The 21,788-nt window shown below is 41.2% G+C and overlaps 1 long non-coding RNA gene across 1 annotated transcript; it reads right to left on the bottom strand.

Annotated features, from left to right (window-relative positions):
- Positions 1-8,065: 8,065 nt before the first annotated feature.
- Positions 8,066-17,845, bottom strand: LOC144580638 (uncharacterized). The gene is made up of 3 exons (XR_013530563.1): positions 17,678-17,845; positions 8,613-8,724; positions 8,066-8,212 (listed from the first exon to the last, which is right to left on the bottom strand). It is a non-coding gene; the product is annotated as an uncharacterized LOC144580638 (long non-coding RNA).
- Between the last annotated feature and the right edge of the window lie 3,943 nt (positions 17,846-21,788).

Genomic DNA, 21,788 nt, shown 5'->3' with positions numbered 1-21,788 from the left:
CAACGCCAAATGCTAGCATTGCTGATGAGAATGTAAAATAGTGCAGCCACCCTGGAAAATTTGGCAGTTTACCATACAACCCAGCAATAGCATTCCTGGGCACTTACCCTAGAGAAATGAAGTTATGTCCACACTAAATATACGCTTACCATACAACCCAGCAATAGCATTCCTGGGCACTTACCCTAGAGAAATGAAGTTATGTCCACACTAAAACCCACACATGAATTTTCACTGAAATTGTATTTGCAATAGCCAAAAACTCAAAACCATCAAAATGTCCCTCAACAGGTGAACGGTTAGGCAAACTGTAATTAATACCACAGAACACTTCCCAGCAATGTAAGGGAGGGAGATATTGACACGTGTAGTGTAACAATTTGGATAGCTCTCAAAGGCAGTATGCTGACTGGGAAAAGCCAATCTCAACACGTCATATGCTGTATGATTTCATTTATATAACATTCTTGAAAGGAGAAAATTATAGAGATGAACATATTAGTGTTTGCCAAGGGACAGTGGAAAGAGTACTGAAGGATATGACTAGAAAGGGATAGTATGGGAGAGGTCTTCAAGTCGATGGGACAATTCTGTACTGGGTGGAACTATATGCATACATTGCCCCATTATAAATATTCTAATTTTGATATAGTGCTACAGGTAGGTAAAATGTAATCATCAGGGAAACCTGGTGAAAGATAAATAGGATCTCTCTATACTGTCTTTGCAACTTCCTACAGATCTATAACTATTTAAAAATAAAAATACTGAGAAAATAAATAAGCCAAACCTTAGCATTTAATTGATCCAGAAGCATGAGGAACCTCTGAGAAAAGGCAGGAACATGAGAGGAATATGTTATAACAATTTTTGTGTGAGCTGTGGGCTCACAGCTATGATGTCATTGTGGGCTTCTGTGACACTGCCAGAATTCTCAGCACCTGGACAGCCTCTGAGCAGATGTAACCTGGCCGGGTGATGCTGCATCCTCAGCAGTGCTGTATGAAGTGGTGTGTTGGCTGTGGAACTGCATGAAACGAGTCTGCAAGAAGCACGCCATTGGAGGCAAACCTTTCTGGAAAGCAGGGAAATGAAGAAAATTGAATTTGCCAGAATTCTCAAGAGGAGTAGTACACATAGCTGAAAGGAGTTCTTGGATAAGGTGCTGAGGGGACAGGCAGGTAAATGTGATTTCCCAGATTCAGATAAACTAAATCCCACCAAGTGGGCTGTGTTCCCTCATCCTTGGAGTTTGTACAGATTTGGGACTGCTGGGAACCAGGATAGAATCCCTTGAGACTACTGAGAAGTAGATTGAGGCTGTGGCAGGTGACCTTCCTTCTGCACTGAGGCTCCCTAGAGACAGACCCACTAATCAGAGATAACTGATATGGAAGAGCACTGAGAAATGAGCCTAGCACTATCCGTCGAAGCCACTGCTGCTGCTGAGAATGGGTGAAGAATCTCACAGGACCCAGCATGTCCCAGGCTGAGCTCTCCATCGCTTGTGCAGTAGGAATGTGTTTGTGACAACGACCAAGGGAAGAAATGCAGGCAGCCGAAGCCCAGAGTCAGGCTTCCAGGTCAGGTTTATTCTCAAAACAGGCCCTCACCACCTGTTAGCCTTTCCTTAAATAGAATACTCATAATTTTTTTATTAGGATCCTTGTGCATACCAGCGGTCCTACCCCAGAAATCCCCAGGGCCCTCCCATTTCATGATCCTTAGTTCAATCACATCTGCAAAGGGTGTCTCCCCACGTCAGGTAACATATTCCCAAGTTCCAGGGACTGGGACAGGAGTGTGCTTAGAGATTGCTATTTAGCCCACCACAGATACTTAAAAAAACAAACTGTCAGTGATCGTTTAATAAACGCCTGGGTGAGAGAATAAATAAGTATTTGAAATTAGACAATTAAGTAGCATTTATGAGGATGGGTAGGCCTGACTAAAAACAGAAACTTTTATAGTGGCAAATCTACAGGGCTATTTCTTCATTCACTCAAGAGCCGGAATTATTCTCTTTCTTTTGCCGATAAAGAACAAGGCATATAAAAGGTAAGCACATGATACAAAATAAATTTCTGAAATTAATTGCTTATCTACGTATCATTAACAACCAATTTAAAAACATAGTTGGAAAAGATTTCAGTCACCATCGCAATAAGGTAATCAATTTATGAGAAATCTATTAATACAAATTAATAAGAAATGTATGGAAGTCATATGAGGAAAATTTTTTAACTTTATGGAAGAATGTAAAAACAGGTCATTACATTGATTCTTTATGTTTCTGGATGGAAAGACTAGATATGGCAAAGAGAGCAGTTCTCTCAAGTTAATTAAACATTCAGTGCAATGGAATTGTTAAGATAGGACTTGAAATCCAGTTCTCAAATTTGGAAAAATAACAAAGTTTTTTGAAAAATAATTTTAATGAAGAATGGCTCTAATATTTTATCAGGTATTTGAGAATATTTATAAAGTCATAGGAACTTCACAAATAATGGTTCTAGCTAAAGAGTGAGCAGACAGAGTAATGGAACATAATAGACATCCTGAGACAGTCCTGAATATATGCATGAGAATTCCATCTATTATGTAAGATGGCACAAAAATCATGACAAAAAGAAAAATCACTATTTGAACTAATCTAGAATAACTGATTAAACATTTAGAGAAAAGTATTAGAGCCCCAACTTTATACTATACTCCATGGCAAATTCCTGGTGGTTTAAAAAAAGTGTCAATAATGAGAAAAGCCTGGAGAAAAATGTATTTGATTTTGAGATGAAAAAGCAAACTTCTGAGCACAAAAAATAATGAGAGAATTCACAAATGAAAAAGAGATTCATAAAAATTTGAAATATTATGTCAAAAAATGAACAAAATATTAAATAACAAAATGAGAAAAGATGTGTATCAGAAATATTACCCATAAAATGTTAATACTCTGAATATATAAAATGGTTACAACCCAATGAAAAGTGGACAAGAGCATATTATGTAAGTGGCATAAAAATCATGCAAAAATCTTCTACCTCAATCTGAGTGAAGCTGAACGCTTTATGTGAATTGGTCATTTATGTTTCCTCTTCTGTAAATCTGCTCGCTGTTGGTGAAGTTGTGATGCCTGTTTATGCAGAAGCTCTTCTCTCCCTGGGAGCCAACACAAATGCATTGAACCACTATAAATACTTCAGAAGATATTTTTATAATCATGCATTTTGGGAAAAGCATGGCTTAATCACAAAGGAAAAACATTTTTCTACAATGTATGGCATATGACGAAGCCACCTACAGCTGGGGATGTCAAGATGGGCTCGATGGGCCCATCTAAGTCAGTGTGAATCTTAACAGAAAATGCCCCTTAGGTAATATGATTTTGAGGGTAACAGCATCAGATAAATTCACTGTTTTGGTTATAGGAACCAAAATTCTGGAAATGCCAATTAATCTGGGGCAGGTCAGATCCCAGGCATTCTGGAAAAATGGTATTTTATCCTATGTACAAATTTTCAACCTAAGGAAGCTTCAAAATTAAATAGAAAAATTTAAAGCTGAGAGCTGAAGCTCATTAATTTGTCCTCCCATAAAGACATTGTTAGCAAATGTTTCTAGTTGAGCAGTGAGAGTCACGGTCATCACATCCATTTTTGATTTATGATTTGTTTGCTGGATTCAGTTCAGTTTTGAGTGCCTTAGGAGCAACACTAATCCCATCATGTCTGTAAGTAATAAAATAAAAAACTGGGTGGAAATATTAGAATGCAGATGCATAAGATTATGACAGAGAAATAGAATCAATTAAAGCAGAAGAAGTAAAGATAAAATGGCAGATTTCATTTGGATGATATTGTGGGCAGAATTTCCAAATGGGCTCCCCAAGGATTTCCTACCCTACTCCCTAGAACATGTACCTATAATGAGATATAGTCAATGCCCTATGAATTCAGAACTGTGCCATGTGATGTTACATGGCAGAGCTGAGCTTAAAATTGGAAGATGATCTTGGGTGACCCAATGGGACTATTGCAATCCCACAAGCCCTTAAAAGCAGACAGCTTTCTCCAACTGGCGATAGAGGTCTAAGAGACTGGAAGTTTGAGATGGCCTCCATAATCACTGCTGTTTTGAAGATGGAGAAGCTACATGAACAGAGAACACAGGGGACCTATAGGAGCTAGTGACAATCCGTGCCTCAAAGCCATCAAGTGATAATCAACCTTGATGTTCTCGTGACAGTGAGTGAGTTCTCAGGAAATCTGATGGTTTAAAACCATGGCCCTTCCCCCCATCACTCTCTCTCTCTCTCCTGCCACCCTTATAAGATGTGCCTTGCTTCCTATTCACCTTTTGCCATTATTGTAAGTTTCCTGAGGCCTCCCCAGTCATGTGGTAAACTACTTGGGGGCATTCTAGAGCAGCAAAACAGTATATGTATTTCATACACTTGTTAAAACAATATGTGACCCTGCCCCCATGGCTCCCTCGTGGAGAATACTTTCTGGTATGAGTGGTAAGCAGGCACCAGCTGTCTACCTAGTTTATCTTGGTTCTATGAGAAAAACACAGAACACCTATTTGTTAGTAATAATCACCTGTTCAGAGAGAATAACTACATGGGTCAGAATCTGTTCAAGTTCCTGGGCCCAGAATGCTGTCAGCCCCTGAGCTCTCAGCTTGGAAGGCTGTTGGCCCCCAGATAGTCCCACTTTCCTGTTCTATCTGGGTGTTTGCTTCTCAATGCCCTCAGCGCCGCCTGGGTGGGGGTCTCTACCACCAAGCTGGTCTCAGTATACAATTTTAAATTCGCCTTTAAATTTAAGGCCAGTCTTTCTTTTGTGAAGGGCTTGACTACAGTGATTCTCTTTATGTTGTCTGACCAGCCTTTACTAGGGAAGCTGACCTTCACCACACTGGTCAGTGTTTCTAAATCAGCCATTCTTTGTTCACTCCTTGAATGCTTCACCTAGAGAGCTGACTGATGGCTTGGTATCTGTGTGGATCCTACACAGCTTAGAGCAATCACAGGTTCTTGGACAGCCTGCAGGTGCTCACTGCAGTGCCTCTCCTCCCAGATATTTTCAGTACCTGTGAATGTAACCTTATTTCAGAAGAGGGTCTTTGCAGGTATACTGTTAGAGGAGGTCATCGCAGATTAGGGTGGGCCTTGCTCCACTGACTAGTGTCTTTATTAGAAGGAAATTGAGGCACGTGCACATCCAGAGGGAGGAGAATGTGATGTCAAGACAGAAGCAGAGACTGAAGTGATGCACTGACAAGACAGGGAATTTCGAGGATTGAAGTACCTCCAAAAGGGACCCACCCTGCTGACACCTGGATTTTGGACTTCTTTTTTTTTTTTTTTTTGAGATGGAGTTTCACTCTTGTTACCCAGGGTGGAGTGCAATGGTGCAATCTCCGCTCACCACAACCTCTGCCTCCTGGGTTCAGGCAATTCTCCTGCCTCAGCCTCCTGAGTAGCTGGGATTATAGGCACACGCCACCATGCCCAGCTAATTTTTTGTATTTTTAGTAGAGACGGGGTTTCACCATGTTGACCAGGATAGTCTCGATCTGTTGACCTCGTGATCCACCCGCCTCGGCCTCCCAAAGTGCTGGGATTACAGGCTTGAGCCACCACTCCCAGCCAATTTTGGACTTCTAACGTCCAGAGCTGTGAAAGAATAAATTTCCATTGTTTTGTAACCTCCAGTGGTGGAGACTGTTACTGCAGCTCTGGGAAACTAATAGGCTAGGAGTTAATTTCACTCCAGTAGTAGGTACTTCCAATACGGAAACTGCACCTTTCCACTGGTTATGAGCCAAGGAGTATCTATGCCTCCTTGCTAACAGGTCCATATATCCAAACAGCTGGGTCCACTTGCAAAGGTTTACTACAAAACTACCAAAGGGAAAGTGCCCCCACACCCTCCTCCCTTCCCCAACTAGAAGAAAACCTGCACCTAAAACTTCCAAGGCAGAGGGTTGCTGTCCTCTTTTGAGATAAATTCCAAGATTAGAGTTTCCCCAACCACCCTTAGGAATTATTTCCCATCCTTTCCAGAGAGTGCCTTTCAGGCTGTTTCTTCCTTAGAGCCATCACTCCATGCCCATACTCACAGGGTTTCCTCAGCAAGCAGAAGATAGAAGGAAGTCATTTCCCTCCAGCTTGACAAGCTCTGGCCCCCTGAACCCTGTTGTCTGTCCCTTCTATCAAGGTGGTTAAAGTCTCTGGAACTCCTGGTTTTCCAGACCCCTTTTTAAATTCATATACTTTACTTATATCCAGCATAATATGAAATGAGTGATCATAATTTAGAAATGACACTACTAGGAAGAAAATTTATTTTGTTTTAGAGTTTTTCACAAAAATCATTTTTAAAGTAGTAGCTAAAGAAAAATCACTGCTCTTATTTCATAGCGAAAAAGAAAACTGAAAAGTGGTACAGTGTAAATGTGGGAATTAGGCCGTTTTATCAGGCTAAATTCGTATGGGAGATGAAAGAGGCTGAGAGCTTCTTGGCAATGTCTTCTGTTCTCCAGCAAAGCCAGAATGAGATGACCTGCCTTACGACTCAGTGAAATTCAAAACCCATTTCCAAGAATGTGCATCGAAGTTCCTTCTCCCCATTCTGGTCACAGATGGACACAGGATTAAAACCTAAATGAATTTGGATCAACACATTTCATAGCAAGGAGCATGATTTGTTTTGGATTTAATTCATGGAAGTGAAGGGAGGTTTCTTGTCATCTCATGAAAACTAGGACAGAGTTACTCTGATTTTGTCAATGTCCATTTCAGACTTCATGAAGTTTATTTAAACCAGAAGCTGGCAAACATTTTCTGTTAACGGCCAGATAATAAATATTTTAGGATTTGCAGACAAGATGATCTCTGTAGGATCAATTCTGCCACTGCAGCAGGACAGCAGCCATGGGGAATCCATAAACGGTAGGTGGGTAGGTAGAACTTCCGAAGGGTTGGAGCAAGAATTCCCAGTGTAGGGATAAACTGACCACAGAGCCAAATGATTTGATGGGGAATAATGAGCTCATAAATACAAAGGAACTAATAAACGCTCAGCAAGTGTTCGTTTTTTCCTACTTTACCTGATAAGGTTATTAATTCACTCCAACACAGTGAGATAGAAATATAGTTCTCTGCTGTATGCATACAAAGTTGAATATTTTAAAATATTAGTCCAGACCTATGTTCAGACATAATATAATGGTCCAATGAAAAAATTCAAAAACAACCAATGGAAGTCATTATTTTTCTCAGATTTTTATCCGACCCAATTAATTCAGCAAATTCTGTTTTACTATCATCTTTGATAGCTGTATATAAAAGAGAGAACTGTGTAGATGCAACCCACAAATGAATACAATGATAAAACTGGATTATATATGTAAGCATATATATAGTTTTATTTATTTATTTATTTTATATTTTATTTATTTCTAGTTTTTCCTCAAACTATGTAAACCGCAATTCGTTAGGTGAAAGGATATCATCCAATGATTGGAGAACACAGGAAATCATCACCCTGTCGCCCAAGCAGGGTTTCCCAATATATAATGTAATAATAGATAATCCCAAACCAATAATAGGTAATCCCAAGCCAATAGGGTGTTTGACGTGTAATTAAGCAATCTAGGAAATATTAAAATAAAGCATTTTTACTGATGAATTATAATTGCAACGGAAAGAAGTTAATTCTAGAGTTTTTGTAATTCATGACTTTTGTAGACAGCCAAAAACATTAAGTAAAATTTAATTTAGAGGTGATCCAAAAATAAATCTAAGAAATCGCGTCTGTTCAACTGTTCTACCGAAAATATTTTCAGTTTTAAGGGGAAAGTCCTATCCTTTGGTATTAATTATCAACATCAATTTAAAATATTCTACAAGACAAAAATCACATTATATAAATGTTAAAAGATGAGAGAGACACTTGCTGATAAGCAGTGAGGCTCAATAGAAAGTATTTTCTTGAACTTGACTATAGAGACACATAAGTATTCAATATTAAGAAATTTTATTAGAGTTAAACCAGGACTCAGGCCTTCGAGAACTGCACTTTCTGGAAAAAAAGGCATCCATGGTCACTGTGGGAGGGAAACCAGAGGATCAGGCTCCAGCTCTTAGAGTCCTGGTCTTGGAACTGGCATCCATTACTTCCTCTTTCAGCACATAGGTGTCAACCTAAAAAAAAAAAAAAGACCGTAGAGAAAATTATCTCCAAATATATGAGTTTACTTGGGAGTGAGAAATGAGGATTATAACCCAGAATGTATGGGATGGCAAACAGCCAATGCATCCTGTGAGGGAAGGCAAAGGGAAGCTTTTATTAGAAAAAGAGAGAGGTCCACATAAACTGCCTAGAAACAGAGTCCATTGGTCCAGAGGCTCAAAGACAGAGTTACTGTCAGTTCATTGGTAAAGATGCCATCGCTGGGCAAGTGTCCTTTCAAGGGCATCTCATCTGAATTACTGAGGTCCTAAAGAATGTCTGCTGGTAAACCTTGTCAAGGCAGGAGATTCATGAAGGAAATAAAAGGGTTTCTTGTGGGATTTTTAGCAAGTCCTTGGAAGCAGTTCTTACCTCAGATGTGTAAGCCTCCTCTCCTTCACACCTTCCCTGTCCTGTTTTGGTGGGGTCTGACCAAGTAATGGCATCCTGGTATCTGCAATGTTCACATGGATTGGGGCTCTGTCTAAATGAGCACATGGAAAGCTGGTGAACAATCATTACAGCATGTCATGTTGTAAATACCAGCTAGAAATACAAAAGAAGTTGTTAACAAAAGATGGATTTGAGTCTAAACACAGGGGAGAGATGAAGAAGTCATCTAAAGGCAGTGGGAGGAGGAGGGTGGATGTCCTACCCAGAAGTTCAACTACCCAACTACTTCTGTGAATTTCATTTAGGAGACTTGGCTTAACAATAGCAGTGAGGACTAAAAAACAAAACCTAGAGGTCTTGGGAGATGACAGACACAATAAGAGGCATCCATGAATAAATTTTATGTTCAGCAGCCAGAATAGAATTTTATTTTCAACAAAGGGGAGAAGTTAATTTTTGTCTCTTCCAATCTCTCCAGATGTGTGTGTGTGTGTGACATTTGAGTGTGTAAGAGTGAATGTGACAATGTAGAAGTGGGTGTGAGTGTGCACAAGTGTGAGAGTGTATGTGAGTATAGTGGTCCCCCTTATTTGAGGGGCATATGTTCCAAACCCTCAGTGGATGCCTCAAACCCAGATAGTTCCAAGCCCTGTATATACTGTTTTTTCCTATACATATATACCTATGATAAGGTTTAAATTATAAATTAGGCACAATAAGAGATTAATGACAACAACGGATAATAAAATAGATCAATTGTTAAAATCATTAGAGAACAATTAAAATTAGAATAATAGAATCATTATCAAAATAGAACATGCCAGCATCACTCCTCTTGTGCTTTGTGACCCTTATTAAGTAAAACAAGCGTTACTTGAACACGAGCACTACAATACCACCAGAGTCAACCATAGCCCTGAGATGGCTACTCAGTGACTAGGGAGATGGTGGCACCTCCAGCGTGGATCCATTGGTCAAAGGAGGATTCACATTCCAGTGAGACGGAGCAGGATGGGGCAAAATTTCATTGTGCTACTCAGAACAGCGTGCAGTTTAAGACGTATGGATTGTTTATTTCTGGAATTTTCCATTTACTATTTTCAGACTGAAGTTGGCTGGATAATTGAAACCACAGAAAGTAAAGCCTTGAATAAGGGGGGACTGCTGTATGTGTCACTGTGTGCGTGTGAGAGTATATGTGTGAAAGCATCAGTGCATGTACATGAGAGCAGATGTCTGCATGTGAGGTTGTGTATTGAGGTCACATGTGCAGGAGTTGTTGAGAATGTGTGTGCTTTTCCCAGGTTACCAGTGTCTTTGTCTCAATTCTTTGGGGAGGATGTGAAACTATTTCTATTCTTCCCTGTCTCTATAGTCAAGTTCAGGAAAAAGCATACACCTAGAGCTATCTGATTTCCAGGAGTCCTGACCTGGACTCCTCAGTGAGCCCCCCCCAGATAGCAGTGGGGTTGTTCTCTCACTATGAGTCTTAGTCTGCTCCTGCTGCCAACAAAGTACCACACACTGGGTGGCCTGAAAAATAGACATTATTTCTCACAGTTCTGGTGGCTGGGAAGTCCAAGGTCCAGATGTTGATCAATTTGCTCCCTAATGAGGGCTCACTTTGTGGCTTGCAGAGAGCCACCTTCTTGCTGTTTCCTCACAAGACCTCTTCCCGGTGTGTGCACATGGAAAGAGAAAGAGATCTGGCAGGCTTTTTCAGTTATGCAAAAAAGAAGAAGAAGGTGAAGAAGAAGAAGAAGAAGAAGAAGAAGAAGAAGAAGAAGAAGAAGAAGAAGAAGAAGAAGAAGAAGAAGAGGAGGAGGAGGAGGAGGAGGAGGAGGAGGAGGAGGAGGAGGAGGAGGAGGAGGAAGAGGAGGAAGGAGGGGGAGGGGGAGGAGGAGGAGGAGGAGGAGGAAGAAGGAGGGGGAGGGGGAGGGGGAAGGGGAGGGGGAGGAGAATAACAGGAAGAGGAGATTAGGACACAGACAGGTACACACAGAACAAAAGGACACCAAACGAAAGTGGCCATCTACAAGCCAAGAGCAGGGAGGCCCCAGGAGAAATCAATTCTGATAACATCTTGATCTCAGAGTTCCAGCCTCCAGCCTCCAGCCTCCAGCCTAAAAAAATATGCATTTGTCATTGAAGCCACCCAGTCTGCTGTATTTTGTTATGGCAGCCCTAGCAAACTAATAAAGATGCCACAGGGCTTCCCACAGAGAAGGGACTGAGAATAAATTGTTGTATAATAGACTTTGTCACAAAGAAGGCTTTGGATCAGTCATAACTTTATTAAACATGTTTTCTTCCCTATGCCTTCTCTAGAAATGATTCTGTTAAATGAGTAATAAGATGATTGGTTGATAGACAGATAGATAGACACATACATACATACATAGACATATACATAGATAAATAGTTGGCAAAGGAAACATTCACTATGTTTTCACGTAGCAGCCATTGCAATAGTTCCAGGCAGACTGATAAGGGTGTTGCCCTTACAAACTACAAACAAATCTAAAAGAGGAAGAACTTACTACTTCCTCAAGCAGGTAGAGGGAATTTTATAAAATAGAAAAATGTTAGTTGTGGCTTATTCCAGGATACACGTTTACTGCCTTAGGCAACCTGGGGGCAGCTTCAGACAAGTCACTCACCCCACAAACAAGTATAAGACAAGTGACTGCCTCAGCTCCTGCTTCAGGGGCTATGCCCTAGAGCAGAGGAAACACTGCATTTATAGAAAATGCTAATTACAGGGAGAAATGAGAGATATGCTGTTTAAACACACAAAATGAGTGGTAATGACTTGTGCAAATATTTGCTAGCAAATATTCATCTAGAAGGTATGAAGCCATTGGCCAAGTTAATTTAGGTTATGTTTTATAGTGCCATATACCTGGAAATGATTCTTAGAAATTGTGATCTGAGACAGACAATTTGGAAAATCACGAGGCTGGAATGGATCCAACAGTCAGTGTATAATTAGAATGAGCCTTTTATTACATGGAGATAATATTTGTGACATCTGTGAGCCAAGTCGGAAGGCCAGACTCTCCCATCTGCCTGCCTTACAGGCAGGGTAATGAAGACTTGAGCACCAGAGAAAAATCTGATCGGGAGAGACAGTATCCCTTACAAAGTGAAATGCACAAGGTACCAAAGAAGCAGCCCAATTCATTTTATTCTAATAATGGGAACACTTTTTATATACACTTAAGTACACCAAATACACTAACTGCCCTTATTCCTATCTTATTAAAGAAATGTAAAATAGTAATTTTCCATTCTTTATCTTGAGAGAATGAATTAGGACTTCAGTGCATATGTATTAGTTATCTGTAACTAAATAAGTTACTACAAACTCCATGGCTCTAAACAACATACATTTATTAGCTCACAGTTTCTGTGAACAGTTCCTGTGAACTAATAAATGTTCTATGAACTAATAAATAATAATCCTGACAGTCAGGATTTCAGTCATTGCTTCGCTGAGTTCCCTGCTGAGTGCCTTATCAGCTGAAATCAAGGTGTTGGTTGGCTGTGTTCTCATCTGGAGACTTGACTGGGAAGAATCCAACAACCCAAGTTGTTAGCAAATTTTATCTTCTTGTGATTGTGACTAAGCTCCCCAATTTCTTGCTGAATGTCAGTGAAGCTCCCAGTGGCCCTCCCAGTTCCCTACCATGTGGCCTTCCCCATAGACTCCCTCACAACATAACATTCTTTCTTCAGAGCCAGCAAGGGGAGCTTCCCTCTCTCTCAGGGACAACTGAGCCCCTCTTTCAAGGGTTTTCATTGATTAGGTCAAGTCCTTCCTTCCAATTTCATAATCAACTGATTTGAGATCCTAATTGCCTATGCAAAATGCCTTGACCTTTACCATATTTTATTGGCTAGAAAGAAGTTGTAGGTCCTCCTGTCACTCACAAAGAGAGGATCATCCAAGGGCATAGAGACCAGAAGGTAGGTCAATGAGGCTCACCTTAGGGTCTTCCACTGCAGCATAGTTCAGTGTTTTTTTTTTTAAACTTAGCACTACATGCTAGCATTTGTACTGAATTCTCATGAACATTGAGTATAATGTGAAAGGAAATTAAATTAGTGGACCCTAAATTCGTTAAGCCTAAAAGAAAAGTCAAGCTGGGAACGAGATCACACAAAACTGCCTCCCTTTTTTTGGCTCCTAAATAAGATGTCTACAAGATGAAAAACTATACACCTCCCCCACATTTTTGCCCACAGGGAAATTCCTAGTGAGCTGCAAGATCTTTACTCTAAGGTGTTTCTGTTAAAATTTCACATGGCAATGTAAATGGATAGCTTATTTTTACAGGTACAGTCATCCTCCTGCCTACCAGACACAAGTGCCTAACTGATTATTCCCCTGACCCATTTTGTCTGTTACCTTATGTAAAATGCTGATTCCCTGCATTTTTTCTCTGCTCCATTTGTCTATATCATCTTATGTAAAAAAAAAAAAATGCAGATTCGCTAAGCCAGACAGAGGCATGCGTGACAATTTTTCCCTACTCCTCTCTTACATGAAAATTGTGCACTTGTTAATATCCTACCCTTTCCCCTTTAAATTTGAAGCTCTCAAAATCAACTTCGGAGAAAGGCATAGACCTGTCTCCCAGGCTCACATCCTTACTTTTGGCAAATAAACCTCCTAAAATGATTGAGACTTGTCTGGTCATTTTTCTTGATTGACAATAACAACTTTTAATGCTTGTGTTCCCTCAATACCCTTTGCATGTGTCGATAGAGTGTTCATGGGATTGTTGAGATGCCATGCTCTTCAAGGAAACCTCATTATATGAGTAATAAACCTCATCACACACTCTTTGATGGGGGGGGTGTGGCTTCATCAGACTTGACATCCAAGCCAAATCTAGGTGCCAGGTCCATTCCGTTTATGCAGGTGACCACAACAAAGAGATTATATTGTACTTGTGGAGTCCTCACCATCCCCTTGGAAACAAGATTGCCACCAAAACAATGTGCTAGTGAGACCAAGCTGAGTGTACGACTCACCCCAGCAAGAAAGACCACCAGCACACCAGAGTCTGAGCAGCGTCTTGGAAGGGAAAGGGTAAGGTCAGGGGTATTTATGAAGTGTAGGGTTTAAGGCAAACATTTCAAAGAAGAGAAGTGTTTATTATGCCTGGAAAAATTATCATCGTATAATTGCCTAGGATTCGTGGACACAAAAGCATAAACAATTGTTTGATGCTATCTGTTAACATGTTTAACATTTTTACTGGGCAAGGTGGGGCACACCTGTAGTCCCAGCTACTTGGGAAGCTGAGGTGGGAGGATTGCTTGAGCCCAGGAGTTTCAGGCCAACCTAGGCAACAGGACAACACCTCTCTAAAAACTAAATGAATGAATAAATACATTTTTTTAAAGTCTGCTTGATGTTTATTTAATTTTTTTCAGGAAATTACTGAACATATGCAAATAGATTTATTTGCAATGTTTAATCTCCTGGGCACTAGTTTTCTGGCAATAAAGTTTGGTGATGAAAACAGTGGAATAGTGAGGGCAGGCCAAGGTCAATATAGACACTAAGTTTTATGAGTTTCGAGTTCCATGCCTGGGGGTATTTTAAGTGAGACACTTGAAGGAATGCCAGTCAAGTGAGAGTCAGTGGGAACTGAAGCTATGAGGAAAGGCCCTCTAGGAAAAAGGGGCACTGGATGGGACTGAACCTCAGGGGTGAGTAGGATTTGTGTGGGACAGGAAGAAAAGCATCCCAGGAGGTGGGAGGGTAAATGTTGGAGTTAGAAAATGTAGCTTGTGGTTGAAGACAATGTGGAGCCCATCCTTGCTTTGAGACAAAGCAGTCCTGAAACATAAGATTGGACAGGAAGATGTCAGATCTTTGTATATCTTTAATGAGAGAAAGACTTCCCACTTCATCCTCTAGAGTTAGGATTCCCCTGAAGGGAGTTTTGAGATTTTCATGAAACTGGTCATTTAGAGAGTTTAATACTGCTGAGTACCTGGTGACCTACAGGGAGAAAGAATCAAAGGCAGGAATATCAAGTCTAGGAAGCAGCATACTGATTCAGTTGTGAAGTCATGGAATGGCATTAAATGGACTGTTTCTGCATCTGGCATTTACCATTTTCGGTAGGGGGGTACCGCTTGTCAAATATTTGACAGAAATCTTTGACAGACAATACCCCCACATCTAAAATGATAAATAATAGCCAAAGAATATCCTGGAGTTGTCTAATATTTTGTGTGAAATGTATTTCTAATTCTTTCTTTAAAAAAGAAATTTAGAGGAAGGTAAGGAGGAAGAAAAGAAAAAGGGAAGGAAGGAAGGAAGGAGGGAGGGAGGGAGGGAGAGAGGCAAGGGCAGGGGAGGGAATGGGAGGGGAGGGGAGAGGAGGGAAGGGAAGAAAAGGGAAGGGAAGGGAAGGGAGGGAAGGAGGGAGGAAGGGAAAGGAAGGAGAGGACAAAGTAGAAAGCTCATTAATAAACAGTGTTGGGAAAACTGGCTAGTCATGTACAGAAAGCAGAAACTGGACCCCTTCCTGACACCTTACACTAAAATTAACTCCAGATGGATTAAACACTTAAACTTAACATCTAACACCATAAAAAACCCTAGAAGAAAATCTAGGCAAAACCATTCAGGGCATAGGCGTAGGCAAGGACTTCATGACCAAAACCCCAAGAGCATTGGCAACAAAAGCCAAAATAGACAAATGGGACCTAATCAAACTCCACAGCTTCTGCACAGCAAAAGAAACAATCATTAGAGTGAATCGGCAACCAACAGAATGGGAAAAAATTTTTGCAGTTTACCCATCTGACAAAGGGCTGATATCCAGAATTTACAAAGAACTAAAACAGATTTACAAGAAAAAAAAAAAAAGCCCATTCAAAAGTGGGCAAAGGATATGAACAGACACTTTACAAAAGAAGACATACATGAGGTCAACAAACATATGAAAAACTGCTCATCATCACTGGTCATTAGAGAAATGCAAATCAAAACTACATTGAGATACCATCTCATGCCAGTTAGAATGGCGATCATTAAAAAATCTGGAGACAACAGATGCTGGAGAGGATGTGGAGAAAAAGAAACACTTTTACACTGCTGGTGGGAGTGTAAATTAGTTCAACCATTGTGGAAGACAGTATGGTGATTCCTCAAGGACCTAGAAATAGAAATTCCATTTGACCCAGCAATCCCATTACTGGGTATATCTCCAAAGGATTACAAATCGTTCTTCTATAAGGACACATGCACATGAATGTTCATTGTGGCACTGTTTACAATAGCAAAGACCTGGAACCAACCCAAATGCCCATCGATGATAGACTGGACAGGGAAAATGTGGCACATATACACCATGGAATATTATGCAGGCATCAAAAATGATGAGTTTGTGTTTTGTAGGGACATGGATGAACCTGGAGAACATCATTCTCAGCAAACTGAGAACAGAAAATGAAATACCGCATGTTCTCACTCATAGGCATGTGTTGAACGATGAGAACACATGGACACAGGGAGGGGAGCACTACACACTGGGGTCTGTTGGGGGAAATAGGGGAGGGACAGCGGGGGATAGGGAGTTGGGGAGAGATAGCATGGGGAGAAATGCCAGATATAAGTGATGGGGAGGAAGGCAGCATATCACACTGTCACGTGTGTACCTATGCAACAATCTTGTATATGCTTCACATGTACCCCAAAACTTAAAATGCAATTAAAAACATGCAATTTTCTAAGTAAAATAAAAACTGCCCCCCAAAAGAAAAAAAAGCTCAAACTTTACAAATCGAGAGCCGACATTAGTTTAAAATTGTTCTAACATTGATAACATCATCTAAAACTAAATTTTATTTTATTTAATAGTATTTCTTCTATAATAATATTTGCCATAAATATAAGGTGCAGATCTAAACCTCACTAGAGAAAAATACACCAAGAGGCACACAAGTGAAAAAGAAAAAGAACGTTTATTAGCCCAGTGAGGCATGAGTTTGACGTTTTTAAGAATCAGAGTCAAAAAAGCATGTAAGTGTGTCCTATGTTGGTAGTTTAACCAGGGAAGGAAATCATGCTTACTTCGAATTCATAGCTCCTTTCTTCCAAGAGTAGATGAAAGGGACATTATGTGTTTGCCCAAAGGTGTTTGGGCTAAAGAGGGATAAGGAAATGCATTTAATATCATAAAGGGCTTAAGAAAAATGGCTACTAAGTGTAAATCAGAAAGAATGATGAGAGTGACTTTTATCCAAAATCCATGAGCCAGGTGTATATCCTGTGCCATGTTAAATACTCACAGTCCTTGATAGTATTCAGAAGGAGGCCTCCATGTGGGACACCACAACCCAAACACACAGGCTGTATAAACAGCACATCACTGCTCATGCCACAGCCCCAGGAGGGTGAGTTATGGGAGTGATTGGGGATTACGTGTCTGCTCCTTTGTAGGGGACAGACATACAAGCTGAGAAAGAGAATTTTGAGGGAAATTACTGTTTCAAACCATTCTCATATACTGGGACTTTTTCTTTTCCATCCAGACCCACTCCCAAGCAACCATCCGAATTGAAAAACACTTTCTGATGGCCAATGAGCTACATGCATGGGATCTAATTATAAAAGGACTTCACACATGTTCTCCTAATTTGCATGATTCAAAGACAACAACAGTGACCACAGATCAGCCTTCCCACAAGGGAGAAAGACAAAGACGGGGGTGGGAGGGGAGGTTTGCCTAGGTCTAAGGCTTTAAGCTGGAGTAGACAATTGAAATTTTGATTCAGTACCCCAGAGGTGAGAGGTCTTTAATGTCCCTAATTTATCCCATAAGTAGTATTTCCACCAGGCTGAAGTTCTCAAACGTGCTATTACTTACTGTGGTTTGAAATGGAAAACGGGAAGGAGTTCCTTTCTTATTTTAGGAAGTCAGAAGGTAGGGCTGAAAATCAAGCATGTTGCTGTTATTTAAGGAAGTTGGGTCTAAATGTCAGTATAGCTTAGTCTGCTCCATTGACAATCTCACCTTGACTCCTGCTTGGCCACAAAGACTTTGGCCCTTCTTGCAACCAGGTGGAATCTGAGGATAGGAGTTTCCACATTTTGGTTCTTCCTTCAGTGCCCATCTCCTCTGCATGGTTGAGAGTCCTGCGGCACACCTGGTTCTTTCCCAGGCAGGGGGTCAGCAGGTGGAGGAGCTCAGGGACAAAAGATAACTTCCTGCAGACGAGACACATGAGGAGTGTACGAAAGTCAAAATAAAACATCGTAGTGAAAAACAGCAAGGCTCGCTGCTCCCTGTGAAGTGCTAAGAATCTGTTTTCTGGTTTTAGATTCAAATCAGTTCTTATCCAGAGGAATCCACCTGCTCTCCACCACCGACACCCATTCCATTTACTATTTTATTAATTCCAGCCATTTGTGTGTGGAACTGGGGGTAATCATACTTCTGGGACTGTCTTCCGACTAAGTTCCTTTAAAGAAACATCCCTATGGCTTTTTTTTTTTCTAAATAGAAAAGCAATCTGCGCCCGTTATATAAAATACAATAGTAAAGGTAGCAACTGTTCTTTTTTAGCACTTTCTAAGGGTCTTATGTGACATTTCACAGGTTTTCTTACATCACCCTCACAATTAACACAAGTAGGTATTACTTATTCCTAACTTACAGTTGAAACAACTGAGATTTAGAGAAGCTCAGAATTTGGCCATGACCATTCAGATGGTAGCTGAGAATATAATCCAGTCACTCTGATCCGGAATGGGCACTCACTCTGTCCTGTTACCGCTGCAAAATGTGGGGAAGTCGGATGTGCAAGCTCCGCCCAGTGCTGCTAAGCAGAGCTGACTGCAGTTGCAGTTTGGAGACTGTACCGTTAATTTTCTACTCATTTATTATCTGACCAAACAATTCCTGCAGATGGGACTATATTGTAACTAGCATTTTTCCCATTTAACAGTATGGCTCAAACATCTTGCTACATCAATACATGTAGATCATTCCTTGTCTTCCGCGTACTCTTCCTGCAGCTTCGCTGGTACTGTCTTCTCTTCTGCAACCCTGGCCTGGAGGTAACTGTGATCTCTCTGCAGCATTTGACACAGGGGTTCCCTCCCTCTTTCCACAGCGGACTTTCTTTCCCTCCATCAAAACACCCAGCTCACGCCAGTTAGAATGGCGATCATTAAAAAATCTGGAGACAACAGATGCTGGAGAGGATGTGGAGAAATAGGAACACTTTTACACTGCTGGTGGGAGTGTAAATTAGTTCAACCATTGTGGAAGACAGTGTGGCGATTCCTCAAGGACCAAGAAACAGAAATTCCATTTGACCCAGCAATCCCATTACTGGGTATATATCCAAAGGACTATAAATCATTCTACTATAAGGACACATGCACACGAATGTTCATTGCAGCACTGTTTACAATAGCAAAGACCTGGAACCAACCCAAATGCCCATCGATGATACACTGGACTGGGAAAATGTGGCACATATACACCATGGAATATTATGCAGCAATCAAAAATGATGAGTTCGTGTCTTTTGTAGGGACATGGATGAATCTGGAGAACATCATTCTCAGCAAACTGACACAAGAACAGAAAATGAAATACCGCATATTCTCACTCATAGGTGGGTGATGAACAATGAGAACACATGGACACAGGGAGGGGAGCACTACACACTGGGGTCTATTGGGGGGAATAGGGGAGGGACAGTAGGGGGCGAGCTGGGGAGGGATAGCCTGGGGAGAAATGCCAAATGTGGGTGAAGGGGAGGAAGGCAGCAAAACACACTGCCATGTGTGTACCTATGCAACTATCTTGCATGTTCTGCACATGTACCCCAAAACCTAAAATGCAATAAAAAAAAAAAACAGCCAGCTCTGAGTTTCACCTCATCAGACTACCCCACTCCCCTGGCCTGCTGGTCATCGTCCTTAGCCGACTGCCACGCACTGCCACTCGCTCCTTGGAGATGTAGCTCCGGGTTTACTGACACGTGCATCAACGCTCCTGAGGATATCAACAATCGGGGTTTCAGTATCCTTGAGATCGATCTGTCTTCCAGTATTCTGCCTTCTCCGTTCCCTGACTTCCTCTCTTGCAAAGATCTTACCTTCACCATCCCTCAACCTCTTCCTTCCTAGCCCTTGTCATCCTCAGTCATTTTGTTTTGTTTGGTTTCGGGCATTTCCGTTTCCCAGCACTACCTCACATTTTCCAACATCTGTCTTGCACTAACCGAATTTTGACTTCTTCGGCGCCAACAGGATCTACTACACTAATTCAACTTTTTCCTAATTTTCACCATCGTTTTGTCCTTGCCGATGTCTTTAGCCAACTTGCAGTCTATGATCAATCAAGATAATAACTCCATCAATTCCCCTGTTCCCCTCTAACTTAGTTTTGCTGATTTGGCATAACCGAAACTGTTAAAATCCAAGTCTACTCTCACTATCCACCTGCACTGTCAGGGCTGCATAAGATTGGAGGAAAACTCAGTGTTGCAAACTGGCCTCGTTTTAAACGACTGGATAGTAATCCTGCGTCAGTGCCCATTTAGAATGCCTTCTCTCTTATTCCAGGGGAACCCTTCCCAATGCTTAGCAAAGGCCAGCGTCCTACTTGCATTCCTGATCCCTCCTCCCTAATCAAGGACCTCTCTCCTGAACATCTGCCCACTTTCTCCTGAACTATTTATTTTTTCTCTCTCTTGCTAATCTTTCTCATCAGCAAACGTACCTGCTGTTACCTCTCTGGTCATAAGAAATAGGCAAACAAACAAAACTCTGGACCTTCCTTCCCCTCCAGTCATCATTTCACCATTTCTTCTCCCTTTTCTCCTCCAAGTAAAACCCCTTGAAAGGGCAAACTATTCTCAGTGTCTCTCATCTCTTTCCTCCTATACCTCCCCATCTTTTCTAATTGGAGTAAAATTGACAAATAGTAAAAGGCACATATCTTAAGTATATAGTTTGGTGAATCTTGAAAGATGCACACACCCACACAACTCCCACCATGGTTAAGATCATCAAGCTGGAGAGGTTTTCCGTCACTTGGAAACCTCTAGTGAGTCCCCACTCCCAAGAGCAACCACTGTTCTGATTTCTACCAGCGTAAGTTAATGTTGCTTGTTCTTTCGTGTCACATAAATCAAATTATACTGCATATATTCTTTGTGACTAGCTTCTTTATACTCAACACAGTGTTCTATGGATTCTTTTATGCTGTTACCTATATCAGTGGCAAGCACGTTTGTGTATACCACAATTTTCCCTTTATTGATTAAATGTTTTATTAATTTCCTTTTCAATGATCACACGGATTATTTTCAGTTTTTGACTGGCATGAATAACCTCCTATAAATATTCTTGTGCAAGGCATTTTGTGCACAAATATTTTCACTTGTCTTGGGATATACCTCTGAATAGAATACATAGGTCATTTAGAAGGTGTATAGAACAGGTTCAGTGGTTTATGCCTATAATCCCAGCACTTTGTGAGGCCATGGCAGGAGCAATGCTAGGGCCGAGGAGTTCAAGACCAGCCTGGGCAACATGACAAAACCCCATCTCTACAAAAATTAACCAGGCATGGTGGTGCACTCTTGTAGTCTCAGCTACTGGGGACGCTGACATGGGATGATCACCTGAGACTGGGAAGGTCGAAACTGCAGTAACCCTCGACTGTGCCACTGCACTCCAGCCTGAGTGACAGAGTGAAACTCCATCTCAAAAAAAAAGAAGGAGGAGGTGTATAGTTAACTTTGTGAAAAGCTGTCAAGCAGTTTCCAAAGTGGTTGTGTCATTTCAAGCTACCATCGGCTGTGTATGAGAGTTGCAGTTGCTCTGCAGGTTGTCATTTCACGCTACCATGAGCTGTGTATGAGAGTTGCAGTTGCTCTGCAGGTTGTGTCATTTCACGCTACCATGAGCTGTGTATGAGAGTTGCAGTTGCTCTACAGGTCGTGCCATTTCATGCTACCATGAGCTGTGTATGAGAGTTGCAGTTGCTCTGCAGGCTGTGTCATTTCACGCTACCATGAGCTGTGTATGAGAGTTGCAGTTGCTCTACAGGTCGCACCATTTCACGCTACCATGAGCTGTGTATGAGAGTTGCAGTTGCTCTA

This window comes from Callithrix jacchus, chromosome 21 (genome assembly GCF_049354715.1).
Source record: "Callithrix jacchus isolate 240 chromosome 21, calJac240_pri, whole genome shotgun sequence".
NCBI classification, from domain to species: Eukaryota; Metazoa; Chordata; class Mammalia; order Primates; family Cebidae; genus Callithrix; species Callithrix jacchus.
This window is presented reverse-complemented; position numbering and strand designations above follow the sequence as displayed.